Raw genomic sequence first — 20,879 nt, 5'->3', positions numbered from 1 at the left:
GTTTTCGGACCTAGCCTGTTCAATGGTTGACTTATACTACTGATTAGTTTTCTAGCCATGTTTCCTTTGAATAAAATTATGTACTACTGAATATAGGTTTCAGGAAATGCTAAGACGAATTTCCAGCATAAGCTAATAAGAAACAAACGAAAGTATTTATGTTAGTTCCAAAGACACTAACCCAATAGTAGGTGTATAAAATATCCGAAGGTGTTGTAACGAGTCCCATGTGGCATTTTATCTCGCTTACTCTTATTCCCAGTACACTTTCTTGTTCGTCTTTTTTTGCTTTACTTTCGGCTGACCTAATTCTTAAGAGATAGCAATCTTTCTCGATTACGAACTTTCTAACGTACCCTACAATGCTATAATTTTATGGATTTATTTTGTTCCCGCGTGCTTCTTTCGCAATTTCTGAGAAAGTATTCGGTATTCTGAAAATACAAATTGAAATGATCGAAACGTCACCGGAAGATCTCGCGCGTTAATTTTTTATGATCCCGAGTTAATCTCGAGGATCCCGTTAATTTTTCCAAGTAACAGCGAATCGTATCAGGGTGGAGAGCACCGGTAATCCTTTCGATTAATTTGCTATAGCCGATAAACGACCCTTACAAATTACCGCGATTTCGGCCGGCCATCGGGAATTGAACGCGGGTTTCCGGACAAAGAGGCAGATACCGCGCGAATAACCGTGCGACTAAGATTGACCGTTGCAATAATCACCGGGGCCCGCCATTTTCAGCTAATTTCTCCGCTATCTTCGGTAGTCGATATATGATTGTCTGTATGCCGGGGCCCGTGGTGTGTACGCGTTCGTTAGCATAAAGGAACCACGGCTAACCCCTGACCGTATCGCGACATTATCGGCCCTCTGGCGCGGTCGTTAACGGGGTAACAGTAATTGAACCGCCACACGGACAGACAGTGGCTCTCACTAGCTCTCCTGATGATACTACTTTCGGCCCTCCGGCCCCGGTTCGCGAACCTAATCCCCTTTATACCCAGCGTCTTACGTGCACCGAGAAATTGTTCTTCGCGCCGCGTGGGCGGAGTCTCTCTCTCTCTCTTCCTCTCTCTTTCTCGACCGGTCGAACTGATCGGTGGTTCCGTTACGGCTAATCGAAGGATCAGTTTCGGAGCGAAATCGGACGCTGATCTTGGAACCCAGTTCCGCTTAAACACCTCGGGAATAATCTACCATCTACTTAGCCCGCGTGTTACCGCGGTTTCCGCTCCCGCTCCTTGATATCGAGTGTCCACTGTAATTAAAGTCAGACAATAGCCGCGAAACGATACTACGCGACGCCGACGCCGTTATTGCGCCAGAGAATGTGCCGAGCAACGAGCAAACCGTTTCCTTGTAATTACGGAAAAATTAATAATTACAGGCGAGGACACCCTCGCCAATTTGCCCGAAAACCTACGCGAAATTCATACACTTCGTTAGCCGTGTTCGACAGGAACAAGCTGATTTTGGAGATTTTTAAAATCACTCTAGACGACAGATATTACGGACTATTATAGACACGAGATAGTGGAATTTAAAGTTGCCGAAAGATTAAAAGAATTTCTCCAAAATGTCCATCCTATTTTCTTAAAGTTCTGTAAAGAATGAAACTTCTAGAGCTCGAATTTCTAGGTATTGACGCAGACAATTTTTAATTTGCATAATGCCCCGCAGTCTACTGATAACATTAATTAAATTCCATGAACTAGAAACCCCTTTTTTCAATTCTGTCCACGTTTTCGAGAAAATTAACCAGTATCCGCCACAGACAAGATTGTATTCTTTTTGCTGCGACTACTAACAGATTTCTCTTGCTGTTTTCTAGACTTTAATCGAAATGTTTCGTAGCGTGGCGTACAATTTCAATGTTCTCTGTGTTTTGTAAAATCCACATTTTGGTGTTTGAATATGAAATAATATGAATGTGAGCACAAACTGAACTTATAATCCTTGCCACATTGTTAACTTGAATACTTTCTTTGTACACTGCAGGCATCACGAAAGATTTTTATGAAACTATTGTCAACGGTAAGAATAAAATCCTTTTAACGGTTCCTGTTCTTGAGAAACTCCTCCGTCGGGCCATTTTCGGTTAAATGTACTCTAATAATACTCTACATACTTCGAAGTCTTAGCCGAGAGCTCGAGGAGGTTGGTTAATGACTGAAACGAAGATGTTTCGAAGTTGCTGCTAGTTATTCCGACGACTGACGTTAAGCACCGTAGACATACTAAAATTACCAGTTTCAGCGAGACGAGCATACTACCATATATCCATTATCGTATTCTTTCTCAAATCGGTCATATGCATTTTCATTAATAATCCACTGATCGAAATTGTTGTTTCTCTTGTAAAAGATTTCCATCGGTAAGCATATTAAAATGAATGATTAAATCGTACCGTTGATAAAAAGTACAAATAAATAACTTTTCCAGTGAGTTATTACAAATAATCCTCTCCCGCGTAAATAGCGTTAATGTGTATTTATACGATACGGTAAATATTGAAAGAATCATATGATAGAGTTTTCCCGGGTCACCGTAAATCCCGAGAAGATCTGTTTTATTTTTCTTCCTGATCCGTACACATCCATTAAAAATTGTTTTTCACGGGCACACTGGAACACGATCCCCCTTTCTCATTATGCGCGATAATATTGCGCGGAATGTTGATAACATGCAAAATAAATAATGAATACGTAAACGGAACATAAAATGTCATTTCGCATAGACTGCATGAATTCATTGGCCGCCGTTTGCCGTGTAAATATTGACTGCTCCGGTATAGAAACAGGAATGCTCACCGCGTGGTTATGCCTCCGGTTACCCTCATACTTCGATACCAAATAATTCATTTACAAAATTCCCCGTAAGTTACACCGGCGTGTAATCCTGCGTCGCGCTGTTTCGCGTTTTGCGCCACGCTCTTCTCGGCTCGTTTCCCGAACTTTACGAGGGCCACGCGTTATAACCGCCGAATATAACAACCGTCATTTGAATAAAGGAAAGACTGCGGAAATGCAGGGCTCACTTATGTATTAATTTGAACTCATGCTCCGCCGTTATCGTTTTTCGTTAATGCTTCATTATACTGTAGACACTCCGTTGTAATTAGATTGCGCGCCGCGTTTCTGCGAATTCACTGTTTCGCACACTATGAAAAATGGAATTGGAACTTTATGCTAACGTCGTTGAGTTACGATTTTCACGAGTCTCGCCGAATCGTAGTAATTTAGCTATTGAAATTGAAATTCGAATGTTAATGTTGATCAATGGACTTCGGACTTTATGCATTTATCACAAAAATTAGATGTGCGCGGATATAAACGAGGTTACACTGTAATCCTATCATTCGGAAGTGTCGTTCCCCACAATGTTTCGAAAATATAGCAAAATTACACAAAAATGATTACGCTTTCAATAATTTTAGGAAATTGTTTGAAGGACTTGCAGAACTACTTTTCTACCCTTCTTGAGCATTTTCGAAAAATCACGAATGTGATGTTTAAATCACTGGAATGAAGATGGCTGTTCTAATTCAACAATAAGTTTGATCAATGGGGGCGAAAGTACAGACGTAAGAGACATCAATGCTGCGAGCAACCCTTAGAACAGCTTCGCCTTAACCCCTCGCCGTATAATATCGAAATGAATATGATCAATTAAATGTGCTCATCATTCAGATTAATACTTCCGTTCAACAATATTTATCCATTATAGAAAAATATAGCCATGTAAACACATAAATTTTCTTGTACAAAATTACCGAACTGCCGTCCTTCGTGCAGGATCTAATTTCCATGGGTTATTTAATAAAAACCAGGATGAGATTAATTTATCATCTAGAAAATTTCTGAAGCATAGAGTAAAGTTTTCACTAATGCTTGTTAGTATACTTTTTTCTACTTGAAAAATCTGCACATAAATACACGAAGACACGCAGTCTAAAAATTACTAAGGACAAAGAAGTTCTAATCACTGTGTGCATAAAATAGATCATACCCAAAGGGGTTAAACATCAGACACCAACAGATACCAGCAACCTCTCCCAAACAAAACACCGTGTCTCCCAAATTCCCGAAACCCCCGTGTGTTTCACAAAAGCTCTAAAATTCCTGAAGCGGCTCATAAATCACCAAAAATGCATCGTTATCATACCTTATCGCACTCGTCCGTTGGATCGTATCGCACCGAAAAAGTATATTAATTGCACGGGGTTGAGAAGCGGCGGGGTAACAAAAGACGATAGGGTAGGGGTGCAGGACGAGCATGATTCGCGCGTGCATTGTAGAGCGAGCACAAACGAACGCGCCGAAAAACACGGTCGTTGTCTTTCCATTAATTTGCGGTTAAGGACACTTAGACGAAGGAAAAAGCTTGGTCGACCTGGAGGAGGAGAACGGGGGTGTCACGGGGTAGGAAAAGCTTGAAAGTCGGTGGTTCTGCTCGTTTGGTAGGGGGTGGTACGTATCCGGCAGGTATAGAGCGGACAATATACATGCTTAATGGAAGCAAGCTCGCGAATAGCTCGAGGAAACTTCTCGAAATATCACTCCGCCGGTCCCTAAACCAACCGACGCAATGGCCGGTATTCCTGTTGGAAGCGGAATAATATCAGCTGCAGGGGAAGCGTAGCAATTTCATTACCGTAACCACTGGGTAGCCAGGCATTCGTGTGCAACCGACAATGCTCTGCACGTTTATGGAAGGGACAGCCTATACGCGAGATTACACGACCGTTCAAGTAGAGCGGACCGCGGTGTTGTTAATTCACCGGAGAGAGCAAGAGAGAGAGAGGGGGGGAGGGAAAGGGAGGAGTGAGAGAGAGGGAGAGAGAGAGTACCAGAAACTTTGCCCGGGAACCGTACGGATGAGCGAACCGTATCGAAGCGACTTCCGGACGAGCCATCCTATCAGGGAATACGTTCCCTATGCCACGCCACGTACGTGCAACCTCTCTGTTTCGCGGGCTTCTCATGGGGCCACCATGGAACGATGACGGTGCACCAGCCTGCCTGCCTGCTACTTGGTTGATGGGACGCCGCGCCGCGCCTCGACTTGACGGTAATGCGAGACGGAGCCCGATGGAACCTCCCAAATCGAATATTCTGATCGGCTGTTTTTTCATCGGCCTCGCACTGTGCCCTATCTCGGCAGAAATATATAATTAGTCACAATTTTGATTGCGCGCACTCTGAACCAGGATAATTTTATTATAAATGGATCGAACGACTTTTTCTGTTCCAGCTAGATAAAACGGCAAAACTGGTTCGGAATCGTGCACATCTATAAATTACACGATTCTTAATCGTTCATAACATACAAACCAATTACTAATCAATTTCGAAAAATTTCACCTCATCGAAAAATTCGAAAAAATTGAGAAACAATGTTTTTTCGAGGTTTCTGATTTTTTGCAATCAAGATTTCGGACTTAAAATCCAAATTAGTTGTAGTATCTGAAGTAATACAATAAATATAAAGGTAAAGAAAAAGTTGTATTAAAAAACGTTGAGGTCTCGCGTAAGGCGTGTCATGTTCACGAAGAAGAAGCAGCTTTTAATTAGGGACATCGACGTCCGGGGTAGGTGTGAAAGAGCATACAGAATCCGAGGGAGCATTTTCATTCTAGACGAACGAGGGAAGTAAGATACCTTACGGATCATTTGTAGTAATCCCAAGCATGCCGGGGAATGTTGGATTTAAGGCTGCACGGCAAAACGAGGACGGTAATGAAAGAAAAGTGTACGACTTTAATTAGGTTCGCCCGGGACTAGAAACAAGCCCTCGGTTGACAAACTACCTTCATCTGCCGGTGTCCCTCCACATCTCTGTTCCGTTAACTTAAGAGAGCGTGTTGTTCCCGAGAACCATGCTTGGGAACGGCATAACATCGCCTCCCCCTGCCCCCATCATCTCCTAATAAGACCTTAGCTCTCTTATTTAGCCCCGGAACTTTTCTACGGAGAGAAGGTAGTAAATTGCGTAACGCTACCTCGAAATTGCCGGTTTCTCCGCTTTGTCTCGGTGCCTTCTTTCATCCCTGAACAAAACCAGGAACCGGGGACAAAATACGATTGTTATGGCCGATTATACCGCCCTGGGATCAAACCGGGCCTGGCTCCAATTCGAATGATCAATTCCAAATATTATACTAACTGCTCCACGTCTCCTGTTCGATGATACGTGCCAGCACACTTTATCAATAAGAACGAAGAGAACAGTAAGAAGTTTTAGATTATTAAAGTCATCACTAGATTGTGGATCTTTATGCGTTTATAGCAAAATCGAGTAGATGAAATACAAAATTGTTGGAATATTTTGAAAATTGAAAATGTCAATTTATGATTTCTCCTCTATTAAAATCATGAAGGGAAGGAATAACATTCGACAATTTTTATTTTGCATACAGATCCGCAGTGTAGACCACATTTGATATCACAGTATGGTGATCGTTCCAGTAGTCAGCCATCTTGAGCTTTGTTATTATTAATATACTGTTTTCTAAATGTTTTCTAAATGCGCCTGGCGATAAATTCAAATTGAAAGCATACAACAATTGAAGGGCTGGATGGAAAAAGGTGTCAAGTTTGTTTTCTGTAAAAGAGTTTTTAACAAAATATGTTGTCCTGTTTTGATGTGAATGAAGATAATTATTATCTTTCTTTGTATTAGAGATTAACCATAACAATATATACATAAAAACTCTTTTACAGAAAACAAACAATTTGTTACTTGACACCTTTATCCATCCACCCCTTCAATGAATCCATTATCCAAATCACACAACAATAATTGTACTAAAAAGTGGATTCCGACATTAACAGTCATTACCACCAAGATGTCAACAAAGCAGGAGCCCCAGAGTTGGGCAATAATCGATAAAAATTTTAATCATGATTGATTAATGTATACGATTAAAAAAAGAAATCGTCGAAAAATCGGCGATTGATTCAATCGATTGACATAATCGTCCATCGTTGATTAAAAAAAGGAATCATCGAGAAAAAAACATAAAAGCACGTAAACAGAATTTGTATTATGGACCAAATGACAATACACCTAAACTCAGTTTACATTTTTTTCAGTATTCATACAGCTCTGATTACGTATTTCATTTCGAAATTTCAGCAGTTAATCATTAATCAATTATCCGATTGACGATTAATAATCGTTAATCGTAATTGACGATTAATAATCGTTAATCGTAATTAACGATTAATAAGTATTTAATCGTTAACCACAATTTTTTAACAACTAAACGAAATTTAGTCGTGAATCGTTAATTAAATTTTTGCCCAACTCTGAGGAGCCCAGAGTGATTGCAACACATCGATTCCGTTGTTAGCATCGTAATGGCAATTGGTACCGAACCGCAGCCGCAGCATCAACAATTTCGCGATTCGATGCTGAGATATAATACAAGAACGTCGAAGGTGTACGCGGCGTATAAATTACTCGAAACGAAGCGCCGCGCCGCGGCGGGAAGAGCGCCGTTAAATGGGCTCGTATCAATATTAAAGTTCCATCGAATTTGCACACTCTATTTGTTTACCAATAATACCGCACGCATTAACGAGCCGCACAATTAGGGGATCAGAATTTCGAAAACAAACGCGCGGCCGCGTGAATAATGCCATTTAATTCGCAAAATCGGCGACTTCTTCCACTAGCTATGTGGCCTCGGAATATATAGTTGCTTAAAATTGTGAGCGGTTGTTTTTAATGGTGTTCTCAGTTCTATTATCCTTTAGAGCTCAATTAGTGTTATATTACCACGTTTTTATTAGCTCGCTTTCTTGTTTGTTTGTCTGTCTGTTCGGTGGCAAATTTTGCAATTGATTTTAATTTTTAACTCAACCTCTCAAATAACTTCTTGTTGAATACAGTGAAGCCTTGATCTAAAAAGAAACGGAATCCGTAGTACTGTTCGGACCTGTCTCGCGTTGGTTGGCCGGGTGGTAGTAAACGATTCCACATCTTCGACTTTCGGCCGGCCAATCACATCGGAGATTGGAGATTAAGAAAATAAAAAACTCATGGGCTCTTGACCAAATACACAACTAAATACAGCTCACGTGGCGTTCAATTTGTTAGCCTGAAAAAATCGATATTTGCATCAATATCGGCGACGATACAAAACGATACTCTGTGTCATGGTGTGTAATGCATGCCCCCGTCTGTGTTTGGCAACGCGACCGTCGTGTTTTAAATGCGCATGCATCAGCTTTGTTCAACGGGCACGTATTACCCACCATTGTCCTGACTATCGACTGGAGATGTCACGACTATTTGGCGCACGGCGCCAGCAGGGACTTATAAAGCTCCTGCAGTCACATTAACGTCATCTCGCGGTGCCGGTTCGTTGGGAACCGTTGCCGTATTTCTGGCCGATCATCCCGTTTAAATTGAATTTCAATCGCGATGCTTTATGCGCGATTCGGATATAGAAATTGGAATACAATGGTGCATTATGCCGGGATTGGTTCTCGCTTGTGTACCTGCGGACCTAGTCTGATGACCTTGGGACCATGAATCGAATGCGTAGACGCACGTTAGATACTTAATCGTTGGTGATTATGTATTTGAGGTGTACAGTCAATTGTTGAGTCTACAGAAATTTATTCATGAAGATTCTGAACAGATTCTAATGAAAATGTATGTCAATAATTTCCTATAAGCGAAATAAAATTCTATTTTGGTTTTGTTATGTACAGCTATTAGATAACATACAATAGATATTTTCTTTTTTAAGAAATTACGATCTATAAAAAAGTTCTAAGCACTGAAACCGTAAACTAAATCGTAGAACAAGGGATGAAGGAGAGGAGAGAATTTTGCACATTTTTGCGGGATGATTAAATAATGTGAATGTGTAATTTAATTATGTATATACCGACATATACTTTCGCATTGAACGGACCAGTTGATGTTTGCGCCGGGACTTAGCGTGTATCGCGTTAGAGGGCCGAGTACCATCGGCGAAACTTCCGCGCGGAAAGTTGCCAGGATAATTGTTATTATCGCAATGCCGACTTAATTAGAAGCATCGAAGTCAAAGGGTAGGCAGAGGGTAAATCTTAAGAATTGGTTGCCGCGCGATCCGGCTCCGTTTGCGGGGGTTGGCCGTGGCTCTAGCACACCGGGACCTGTACAACGGACAGGTATAGAGATATATTCGCGGACTTGGCGAAACTCCGGTTGCAAATCGTGCGGCACGAACTCGAAAACTTCCCTCGGAACCCGGGAGTCTAACTTCGTTAAGACAAACGTTTTAAACAGAACTCCCTCCCTTTTCCGTCCCGACGAGGAGAACCGATGGGGGTCGCGGGGGTGACGTTCCAAGGGGGCGATGGGGTCAGCCAGGAGGAAGAGGGGGTCGGTACGGGAAAACTCACAAAAGAAAGTGGAAAAACTTCGACGCTTAAATGTTGAACATCGCCGGGACGAAAGGCCCTCCGGCGATTAATAACATTTATGATGAAAGAGGCTCGCCGACGTTTTAAGAGAAAATGAATTCCCGTTACGTACGTACTTTCGAAACGCGACTCCACCGTACCTTCCTACTACTGTCGGGTTTCCCGAGGCTTTCCCCGGGAAAAACCTACACGGAACATACCGCGGGAACACCGGCTCTCTCTATTTATTCTGTAAAATCAATTCATACGTGTCCACGGAGAAACAACACGGTGTTTTGAATATTTCTTGTCGCTTTTAAGAGAGCTGATCGAAAAATTGCACGAATGACATCTTCGATTGGATGATTGGTTTCTAAGCAATGAAAAAGAAAATACCGATTTATCAAAATTATAAATATGTTTAAAAATTTGTGCTTGAAACTGTATCTATGTATTGTCTAAGATTTTTCATTTCGAAGCTTGCAGACACATCTGCCCTTAATTAATTAATGTGAAAGTCTCTCTCACATTGATCGTCACCACGACTACGATATTTAATATATTTTCATCAAATTTTCATGAAAGGGAAAGTAGTTCAAAGAACGTGCCTTCCGAGAAAGTTCAAAATTTGTTAAGAAAAAAGTCAGTTTTGCTGACAAAAATTTCTGAAGAATTTCTTTCAAGATACTTACATCCCAAGTATCGTGCACCGTTTGCAACCCACTGTTAATGTTCCCTTTATAAATGAATAAATTAATTTGATGTCACCCGGTAGCGCACATTGCGAACGACATTTTTCCCAGAAAGGAACGTCAACTCGAATGTAATTTTTCAAATACAAACGTTCCAATTTCCTGCGCACAAGGATTAAACAATTGAAAGAGAAACGACACGATTGCGGATAAAGGAGGCCACGGAGATCCGGTCGCTCTTGTAATTGCAATCTTTCTGGAAACACACGAATCGTTTATGCGTTTCGCCGGGACGTTCTCGAACAGAAACACACAAGACGATTCGTTCCCGACATCACATGCTAGCATAACCGTGGAAATGTAAATGTTTCTTTGCTCCGAGCCCCTCTGACTGTCTTCCAGTGGTCTCCTCCGATTTTGCTCGTTGAAAAAAAATTCGATTATTCCGCTGAGATGTAATGGAAACAGAATTGTTTCCGCGAGTGTCCTCGGGCGATCGCAGCCGTTGTTCTTGCGCGAAATTCATGGTGCCTCCAGCCGGGGCCTCGTTGTATCTCCCGGGAGCCGAGTAATACGGGATTAACATTTTGTAATGGCGAATTAAATATTCCGCCACGCGGAACGTAACTCATGACAGTGTGAATTAACTTCGCGCCTGCTTTCAAGGTGAATCGAATTAGCCGGCGAAGCTGCTTTAATGAATCAGAAGTAAGGCAAATAATTACGATAATGCGCGCCCGTCGGGCTCCGATGATGCGCTGTTTCCTGCGGGAATGTTTATTCCCTAAGATTGTTATTCAAGCTTAGGCTTTCTTTCAGAAAAATTGGATTGTTCAATCATCAGAAGTTTAGATCAAAGTGTAGATTTAAAATATGTATGAACTGATTGATTAAAGGAAACTTTTTTATGTCATTTTAATATTTTCAAAGTTCGATTTTATTTACTGTTGTTGGTATTCATGTAAATAGCTAATTTTGATGGAAGATTCGCAATATTCCAAGAGAAGATTACGTGGATTATTGCAGAATATTTAACTTTTTCTCGGCGAAACGCGAAAACAATAGTATGACGCTCGACTTCCTCCACTGTTCCTTTTCACCGACCCGAAGGTCCCCAGGCGTCCTCGGAAAATATTTCATGTTCTGTTAATTAGCGTAAGACAAACAGGTGAAAGTTACGGCTTCAATGGAGAAGAGGGGCTCTCTTCCTCCCCCGTTTCCTCTTCTTCACTTTTAGCATACAGAATAACAACGACTAGACGGGTTTTTTTAATCTTTCGTTGAACAACGTGACGGTCCAAGCAACGAACCCCAATAGATTCAAATTTCAAAATGCCATAAACAAAATAAAAGGTGAAAAAAGAATCGCTGTATATTTTTTAATATTTTAAATCTGGTAAAATACGAGACGATTGGTCAACATATTTATATGTATAAAATATATACAGTCATAATATTGGTAAACAGTTTAATTTCAAAATGATTTTATGCCGTTAGAATTGACGACAAAACTGTGTAACTTGTTACTTTGCTTTCACTGTGACTGAAAAAAATTCACTTTGAGAAATTTTTAATCGTTGGAACAGATAGAAAACAACCAAAGCGACTGTCTGCGTTGCACTCGACTGTTCCAATGACCCAGTAACCGATTCCCACTGTTAGAGCTTCACATAGTTTACGAGAAGGACCTGTTCAGAGCCTTGACCTAAACCTCCTGAAAAAGAGATAAAATTGGCTTAACTGTCTTCGGAGAACTACGTTTCGCACTGCAGGACAAATCTATTGTCATCGGGTCATTTATTACCACGGTTTTTACCAGAAAACCACCACCCACTGACAGAATCTTTCCTCTCTATTGTCTACTAATTTTAACCCCAATTAGTCTTCCACTCGACAAATTAAATTTTTCTCTCAATAATAAAACAGTTTCTATAAAATTGTACATGAAGTACGTAAAAGAAAACACGACGCGGATTGAAGAGTTGAAATCCTCAAGCAATCGGACCAGAGACGTTAACAATGACAGCGAGGGAGGAGGAGGGTCGGTTTATTAGATAATTCAGTCGGCAGGAAACGATTCCGCGAGCAGCCTTAACACAGTATCGTCGAGCGGCGTACACGGTACAAATGACAGGCATTATTGGAAACTTGATTCGCGTCGGAATAGGTTGCCGTCACGCGTCGTTGATTAACCGATTAACCGGCGAACGCGACGCTAATAAACCGATAACATTAAATCAGACTACATTTATGTTCGAATAAAACGTGATTTCTTCTGGGGGTTGAGAATCGGTTCGAGAGAATCATAGAGGAAATCAAGATGGTACACGAAAAGCATTTCTAGGGGCCGATCCCAGCAACTATACCGAGCTCCGCCGGTCTAATGTTTCATCTCGGCTGGGTAGAGAGGCTCGGAAATTACCGCGGTGGCCAAAGATGTGATCGCAGCCAAGAGCTATCCGTACGCTCCATTATCATGCAGATATATACGCGTAACAATTTCGGAAGATGTACACGCCACGGCCCCCCATCTCTATTTCCCCGGATTCAGTTCAAAGAGCCGCGGAGGAACAAGCGGCGGCTCAACAAAAGGCAAGGAGAGGATCTCTCGCTGTTGTATTCCAAGTGACTCGCAAAACGGTGGTACAGAAAGACAGAGGGCTATCGTAAATCACCCGATAGAGTTTTATTCCTGTTTCGAATAAAGAGGTACACCGATTGTACAATGATGTTTGCCCAAACATTCTTAAAGAATATCAAGTGTTGCGATTTCTTTCCAGTGTTTGCGAATTCAGAGAAATATTTTGAATATACAATTAGTGGTCGATCAACTGGATATATTTGTGCAAACTTGAGTCTACAAGGGACCTAATGTCAAGTATACAATTATATTTCCTATTTTAGTGAATTCAGTGGATATCTGGATGAAGAACTACTCCAAGCGTGCAATTGTCGATCGACTGAAACAGTTTGCACAAACTCCAATCTGGAAAGATCCTGTAATGAAGTGAACAGTTATATTTTCAGTGTTAGTAACTTCGTTATATAAAGAATTACGTGTGGGCATACCATTAGCGATCAGTAGGCTAAGGAGGTTTGTGCAAATTGAAAAGTGGCACAATTATTTTGCGCACCAATGCCTATTGCGCAACATGATTGATAGTGAATGATAGTGATTGTCTAATTGCGCAACCTGTTGTGTAAAATCAGAACTTCCTGATATTTTGTGCACAACAAACGGGTTGCGTTTGTACTCTGTTGTACTGCGAATGGCAGTGTTGCACAAATATTGTCAGACGCGTCTCATCACTACGGAGTGAAAAACTGAACGATTGCTCAAATTATGTGTCAACGAAAATACAATTTGGATTTGTGTAACATCATGCTGCACAATAACTGTTGCGCAACGTGTTCGATCACGAATAGGCCCCTTAACGGTTCGACGAGGTCTACTGTCCCGATGGCTACGTACGATAAAACATCTGTTCGTCTTGGTACGGAACAGAGTGGGTCTCTCGCAGTAGAATTCCGAGCGACTGGCAAAAGAGCCAGAGGGGTTCTCGTAAATAAGCTGATGGAGTTTTATCGGACACAGGCGCGCGGTCGCAAATTAGCGCATCTGAGGTACTATACGCTATTGAGCCCAGCCGACATCTAACTAGTACGCGCCATGGTTAGTAAAGCAAACGTAAAGCTGAATTGCCGACCGCACAAGTACGGTAGACCACAGTAGCATAATAACCGAGAGTAATGCATGAATTATTGACTGCTTCCTATCTTGCTACCGCCGACTATGCTGCTGGCCCCGTCTACGTACACGCGACAACCCCTCTCCCCATCCCTCCCAACTCCTGGTGTTCTGCCCCTCGTGTAAGCGTGCACGCGTGCACAACCACCTCCCCTCCCCGCACGATCCGCCTTTGTCCGCTTTCTGTATTAAATGGTTTCGTACACGTAGATTAGCCGCTGTCTACCCCTCCAGCGAGGCCGTACGTCACACAACCAACCCCCTGCGCCCTGATACGTGCACGCGTAAACCACCCAGGAGCACGCACCCCACGCGGAATACACTCCGATACAAGTGACCGTACAATTAGCGATCGGGGGCGGATGTTTGCGCGGATTCGAGGCTTTGAAGAATCGAAATTGAGCATGATGTTGTAAAATCCGATAAAGGTCTGCCACAATGGTCTATGAATTCATTGGATACAGAAATGCCCACCGAGTGCGTACGATTAAATCGAATATTTAATGAACTTCACCGTTAATCGCAGTGCTATTTCTTATTTTAGTGAATCCACTGGCTAAATCAATAAATAGATACATGCTTGAACGTTCGTGCAAAATCCTCGAAAAATCTGTTTGAAAAATTAATAAACGAAGCTGCAAATTGTTTCAAGCAATTGTGTAATTGTAGAAAAAGGTCCGGGTTAACACGAGTATCGCAATAGCCACAAATATTGGTTTCAAAAGCGAAACGTTCGAAAATTAATTACCGCGTTCGTGGGTCGCAACGTATAGGTAGGCACCGCTCGATTCGCTGAACAATGGCGCCATAAACCGCGACCCCTGCGAGACACCCTTGACTAATCTCGGAATCGGCCCCTTAATTAGGTCGAAGAACCCCGCAAGCGGTTCAACCTGGAGGAATCGTTGCTTTCCACCTCCAAGATAATATCGACCAATCAACGTTTTTCGATCACTAATCCCGACATCGTGGAACAGTTTGTTCCTGAAAATAGTTGACAGTTTACACAAAGAGAGTTCCATGGAAACGTGCATAGCATTAAACCGACAAATGTAGAATACATGCACGAAAATGTAGGAAATCGTTCCTCGTCTTTTTCACTGCAGAAGTTGCATTGTTATTAATTCGGTACGTCACTGTATTTATTTATTTAAAGCACAGCAAGTGATCAGTAAAATAATTAGGAGGACGTAAATCGTATGCGTTAATGATTTAATGTGTTTATTTCATACAAGTTAATGATTTGTTTCATACAATTTACGTGTCGCTAAATGGACAGCTACCAGAGTTGGGCAAAAATTTTATTTAAATAAAAATTTAAAACCCACTTGGAAAAAATCCACTTTGTTCGAAATTTTTATTTAAATAAAATATTTGCCCAACTCTGGCAGCTATTAACTGGAAATTGAAGGTCGCCATTGTCGAAGAAATCCCAAAATGAAATCAACATTTCTCGCGATTTTCTTTTCCACTGTGCTATTGTTTGCAAATTTCTTTTTGCGGAACACACGGGCCGCGTTCGACACGTGCGCATAGTAAGCAATATTATACTATCGAATATCTAGAGAGAAACTCATTTTTTATTATAGTTCTCGACAAAATTGGGTTAAGATATATATTCCAAAAATGTTTATCATCAAGAGTCATATTCCGATTAGTAGATCGTTCTAGATTTAATTTTACTGCAGATTCTAGGCCTACATATCTGCCGCGCAGATTTTATCAAATTGTCCCAGAATGCTCGGCAATGAAACTGAAAGACGTGGAGCAGTCTTGCTGGAAACATAAGAAAATTATACTACACTCGGAAACATTCAAACTACAGGCTTTATCATATAGATGAGTTCGCGACACAGTGATAAAGGGAACAGATTATCGTTAGGCGCTCCTATACTAACACGAAATTGACTTCTCTCACGGAACAAGTTTTTAGTATGCTTTGAACTTCGTACACGGAAAGTTCGGAAGTAATTTTACGGAGCACTGTCCATAAATAACCGTAATACTTGCAATTAGACCCCTCGAGTGACTTGTAACCGTAGAATCTTTTAATCAATTAAAAAATGCGCACACAAAGGGTGTGGGGTTTGTAAGGTGTTCTAAAAGTGAATTTCATTAAGCGGCCCGGGGATTATTAAATTAGAAAAGGGGAAAATCGCGTCCTGTCTCTGCCAAGGTACAGATTTGCAACTTGTAACGGGAACGAGTGCAAGTAGAAAATTATGGGTACGAAAATGAAATTACATATTCCGAGTAGAAGGTTCGTTACGGAAATATAATATTTGATAGATAGGATTGTTGCATTACTTAATTCCTTGGCCTGTATTCGCACGGAACGCCGATGCTATGCGTCACGTGAAAATGCCGTGGGAGTGTGCGTACGTCGCACGGAAACTCTTGCGTGCGCATGGCCTAAATTATCGCTGCCACCCAGTAGATGGATGGATATATACGTTTCCGGATGACAGCGGTCGTGAACGTTCACTTTGCCACTGGGCGAAAGTAGATCTCCCTGATCCGAAATGTTTTTCGAGCGATTCGAAGCATAATGCAGTCGTTTGTCTTTCGTTTTCCACTCGCTTTGTGCTTTGGAAAATGGTCGATGCAAATTTTTACAATCATTTTTAGATTGCTCGTCTTCAGGTATTCATAGTTGCTGAAGATAGCAACCTTTATGGAAAATAGAAAGCGATGGGTACCAATCTTTGTAATTGTTTTTAGACTATTCATGTACTGTGGCATTTATTGGGATTTTCTGAAAACAGTCTTCGTTCTTCGAGAAGCAAATGTCGATCTTTGTAATTATTTTTGGAGTACTTGTACATCAGGTACAATTTTATTAGGATTTTCTAAAAACAGGATGCACATTTTCAGTATTACTTTTAAAGAATTTGTCTTCAGACGTCACTTATAGTTCATGGTTATTTAAAAAATAATTCATTTCTAAAAACAGTAAAATATTCATTTTTAAACGACAATTATATGATTTTGTATATATTGAAATACTCTAAAATTTACGTCTTTGCGCACTACATGTTGATTCGAAACGGTTGCATGAAAAATTGAAGAGCGATTGAGAATAATTGCGATTGTGACACCGTAAGAAAATAACGTATGTGAAAAGTTACGCACCATGAAGTTTGAACGTGCAACTGCGTGTCACATCGGATCTTTTGCAGGAAGATTAGATGCTCACGGACACGTAGCAGGTACTTAGAAGATGAGCTGATATATCTTACGTTTAAGCCGTACATTACCATCTGATGTGGAGTTTAAAATTTTTATGATGATAAAGATAAACAACTTATTCGACGATTATACTACGTTATACAGAATAATATTTCGATTGTAAAACACAAGATTAATTAAGAATTCTTCAGGCAAATATCACCAGTAATCGAATACATTTTCAATTTCAGATACATTTAGCTTTCCAATTTTTGAAAAATCTGTTTAACAGCTTTAAATACGCGGTGTCAGACAATTCTGATTTTACATAAAGTTACGAACCGTAATTATTTTAAGCGTACCACAGTGTTAGGATTTTTAATCAGTCCGTATAAATTTAAAAATAATTCTTATAACATATTTAACAATGGCGCATACTGAATTTAATAAAGGCATTTGCATAAAAAAAATTAAACATGATACAACGTAGAACGTTTTTATGAAAATGCATGTTATCTCCGACGTGTCTAATATTATTCCCCGTAATAAAAAAAATCATTAATTTCTCATTAAATTCGCGTAATTGTTGTAACGAAGAAATACGTGAGCAGCTTACGCAAACAGCTGTTAATTAGTTGAAATTCAACTTGCGTTCCAAAGTGCGTCGAGCACGGTAACGAAGGATACGCATTAGCTTTTTTTCCCCGTTTTGTTTCGCAACATAAAACATGGAAATAAATATATCCGGTGCACGCCACGGCAAAAAAATGCACGTTAAAATTCCTCGTTCGAAAAAGCGAATTGAAAAATAAAGGTATATGCTTTCGGCGTAGTATCGACTTCTCGTTCTTTCCGATACGTGAATTTACAAATTGCTGACGCGAGGAACGATTGGACAATTGTTTACCTGGTCGAATGATTCGGCGCGACCTGGAATGGCAACGATAAACGATACCAAAATACGGAATGATGAAAAAGACAAATACATGTGGTTGGAACACTTTTGCTGCACGGTTAAACCTCGTGTAAAAAAAAAGCGAAAGGAAAAATAAAAAAAAAAACCTACAATTGAAAACACATAATTTTATCGAAGCTAACGCTGCATGCATTGACATTTCATGTAAAATTGTTAACAAGCAAATTGGCCGCCGTTGTAATATTTTATTTCTGATATATTCACGTTCGAGCTTTCAAACACTGTAATTGGCTCTTGGAAAAATGTAAAAGTTGTTCAGATTTTACATATACTTTCATCACTTTTGAAAAGACGGAAACATCATCCACGTCTGGGACTGTTTATGCACCGGAATTGCCATTTACGTGCCGTGTTGCATTTAGGGTGTTCAGACGGGAAGCACAGTAACTAATGAAGGCAGAAATTAGGATCTAATGAAAGCGAATTGAGGAAAGCTTCTTAGCTATGGAACGCGTGTTGGGCAGTATTAGGCTAACAAGATGAACATTTCCAGGGGAAAAAGGGAGAGTTTTGTCTACCTGAATTGAAGTAGGTTCTTGTTAAGTAATAAAGTAATAACAGAATAACAGAACACATGAAAGGATAAAAACAAGTTCACATCTCAATTCGAAGTTTACTATTATGGTTTAACCCTAAATGCTTAATCCAAAATTCTGAAACAAAAGTAAGTCAAACGAAACTATTCTACAGTAATTATCTGCTTTTCGATTCATCCAGATATCTGACATAGTAATAATTTGAAAACCTTCGGAATGTTATTTTAATTGAAGGGGAGTATTATTTTTTCTGAATTGATTGCCTGAAATATGAACAGCATAACGTTTATAGAATAATTTACACTGTGTTCGTCAGTGAAATCAAATTAACAGTTTCCGGAACGAATTTTTGAGTGACAGTGCATATACAGGATTGGGACACGAATTTCCTCTATCTAGTACAAAGTGGATTGTAGCTGATGTGTCTATCAGCTCGATGGAGAAGTCATCGATCAAACCTAAGCGAGCGGTGGTAACGACGGCGAAACTCGGGAGACAATATCCTGATTCGAGCTGGGTAACTTGTTAAAGGAGCATGTTAATGTACAGAGCATCTGGCTACTGTATACACAGCCAAAGATTCACTGCATACGTCTATATCCCGGTGTTCTGACCCGTACCGTTCCATTTGGAGATGTATAAATCAGAATACGGTACCAACATCCTCCACGTGTGCGTTATACCGTCGTTGATCTGGAATATTTGTTGGCTTCAGACAGCTGTCTAAGTGCGTTACGTTTTATTATCTAAACATCAAGTACTATTCTCGAATTTCCTTCTGAATGCATCTCGAAAGTTTTTGCACTGTGTAAACAGGTAGTTGTAGCTTCGGGGCGTTTACTATAAACTGTTGTTGGAAATGGAGTGTTCAAACGATGTATCAAATGTTCACGTTAAACGTTGAAATTGCTGCAAATATTTCAAATAAATTTATTCATTTATTTTTCTCAGCATTCGCCTCGAGACGCCAAAGATTTTGAAAAATCTAGAATCTGATAAATTAAAATTCAGTGGAGTGTTTCAAACAATTAATTTTATTTGGTTTCTTTAAAAAAACCAAACTGTTTAGTAGAAGAATCAAAATTGATAGATTGAGAAAAAAGCATAATTAATTCGACGACTCGATGAAATAGAAAAGAAATAGACTGTCTAGATGTGCTAAGTACAGGCAACGTCTCTTCATAGGATTTCGACGTAACCTTTTACGGTGCTTAAGAACAAGGAAGAGATAATTCGGATGAAAGGACGCGGCGGACGGACGTTACGTTCTACCCTCTGGAGATGGCGCGGGTATGGTTCTTAGGTCGGCTAGGACAGAGGGGCACGGTGGGGCAAGAAAGAGGAAAGGAGAGTTCAAGTCCTTAATTAGCTTCAATTACTGCAACATAGCAATGTCGAGCGAATCGCCGGAGGCTCATCCTTCGTCCTTCCATCCAGCTCCATCTATGCTTCGCTTCTCGTTCCTCTTGCTCGTCGTCACGTGGATTTACCCCATGATTCTGTTGGCCCCCTTACGGGACCCCACCGTCAGACTGTTCCCCTCCCCAGTAAAAGAGCCAATTTACGAACGAATTTAAACTAATATGCAATGGAAAATCGACCGTAATCAAACGCGTGTGCTCTCGTCGAATTATCCATATTGAATACGAAATGTGGTGGTAAGTGGGAAAATTTTGGCCAGTTTGAATCGTTTTTAACTAAAAAAAATTAGCCAATATCAATGAAACTTTCAGAATATATTTATTTGGGTCTATAAAGCACATTTTCAAAATGTTCAATACAAGCCCAGATAATTTTTCTTTGCACCCAAGAAAAGTGTCGATACACTTACGCTCTTCACCATGGTATTGATAGATGATTGCATAAGTTCGTGCCCGATTTGAAAATTAAATCCAATGGTTAATTAAAGAATACAACTTTATTAATCAATTATACATATACATGTATAGTCACCATTCTTTTCTAATTGTAGAAAATTTTACCATTTTTTAATTTTAATTTAACCAATCTTTGACCAAATCTTTAAAATTTAACCATTGAATTTTATTGTCAAATCGGGCACGAACTTCTGCAATCATCTAATACACAGATATATCCTTTATTTTTAATGGCACAAAAAAATATTTATAGTATAATTTAAATGGTATCGAAGAAGGAATATCGTAGAAGAACAATAATTTTTTGTCCGGTTATTTTTCCATAGTTTTCTCAAGGTCATCGTTATTTTTTATCGGGAAAACTTTTTTTTATTCCATCTTGTTAATGACTTTAGCATATTCAAATGTATTTTTTCAGCCGCTATAAGATGAAATAAAAAAATTAGTTTTCCTGATAAAAAATAACGATGACCT

General features: G+C 40.2%; 1 protein-coding gene across 4 annotated transcripts in view; it reads left to right on the top strand.

The window, feature by feature from the left end:
- Positions 1–20,879, top strand: part of LOC143208940 (nucleolysin TIAR) — a 603,751-nt gene that overhangs the window by 330,822 nt on the left and 252,050 nt on the right. The window lies entirely within an intron of this gene.

The sequence above is a fragment of the Lasioglossum baleicum genome, chromosome 5 (assembly GCF_051020765.1).
Source record: "Lasioglossum baleicum chromosome 5, iyLasBale1, whole genome shotgun sequence".
Taxonomy (NCBI): domain Eukaryota; kingdom Metazoa; phylum Arthropoda; class Insecta; order Hymenoptera; family Halictidae; genus Lasioglossum; species Lasioglossum baleicum.
Note: the sequence above shows the minus strand (reverse complement) of the source record. Positions and strands in the feature narration are given on the sequence as shown.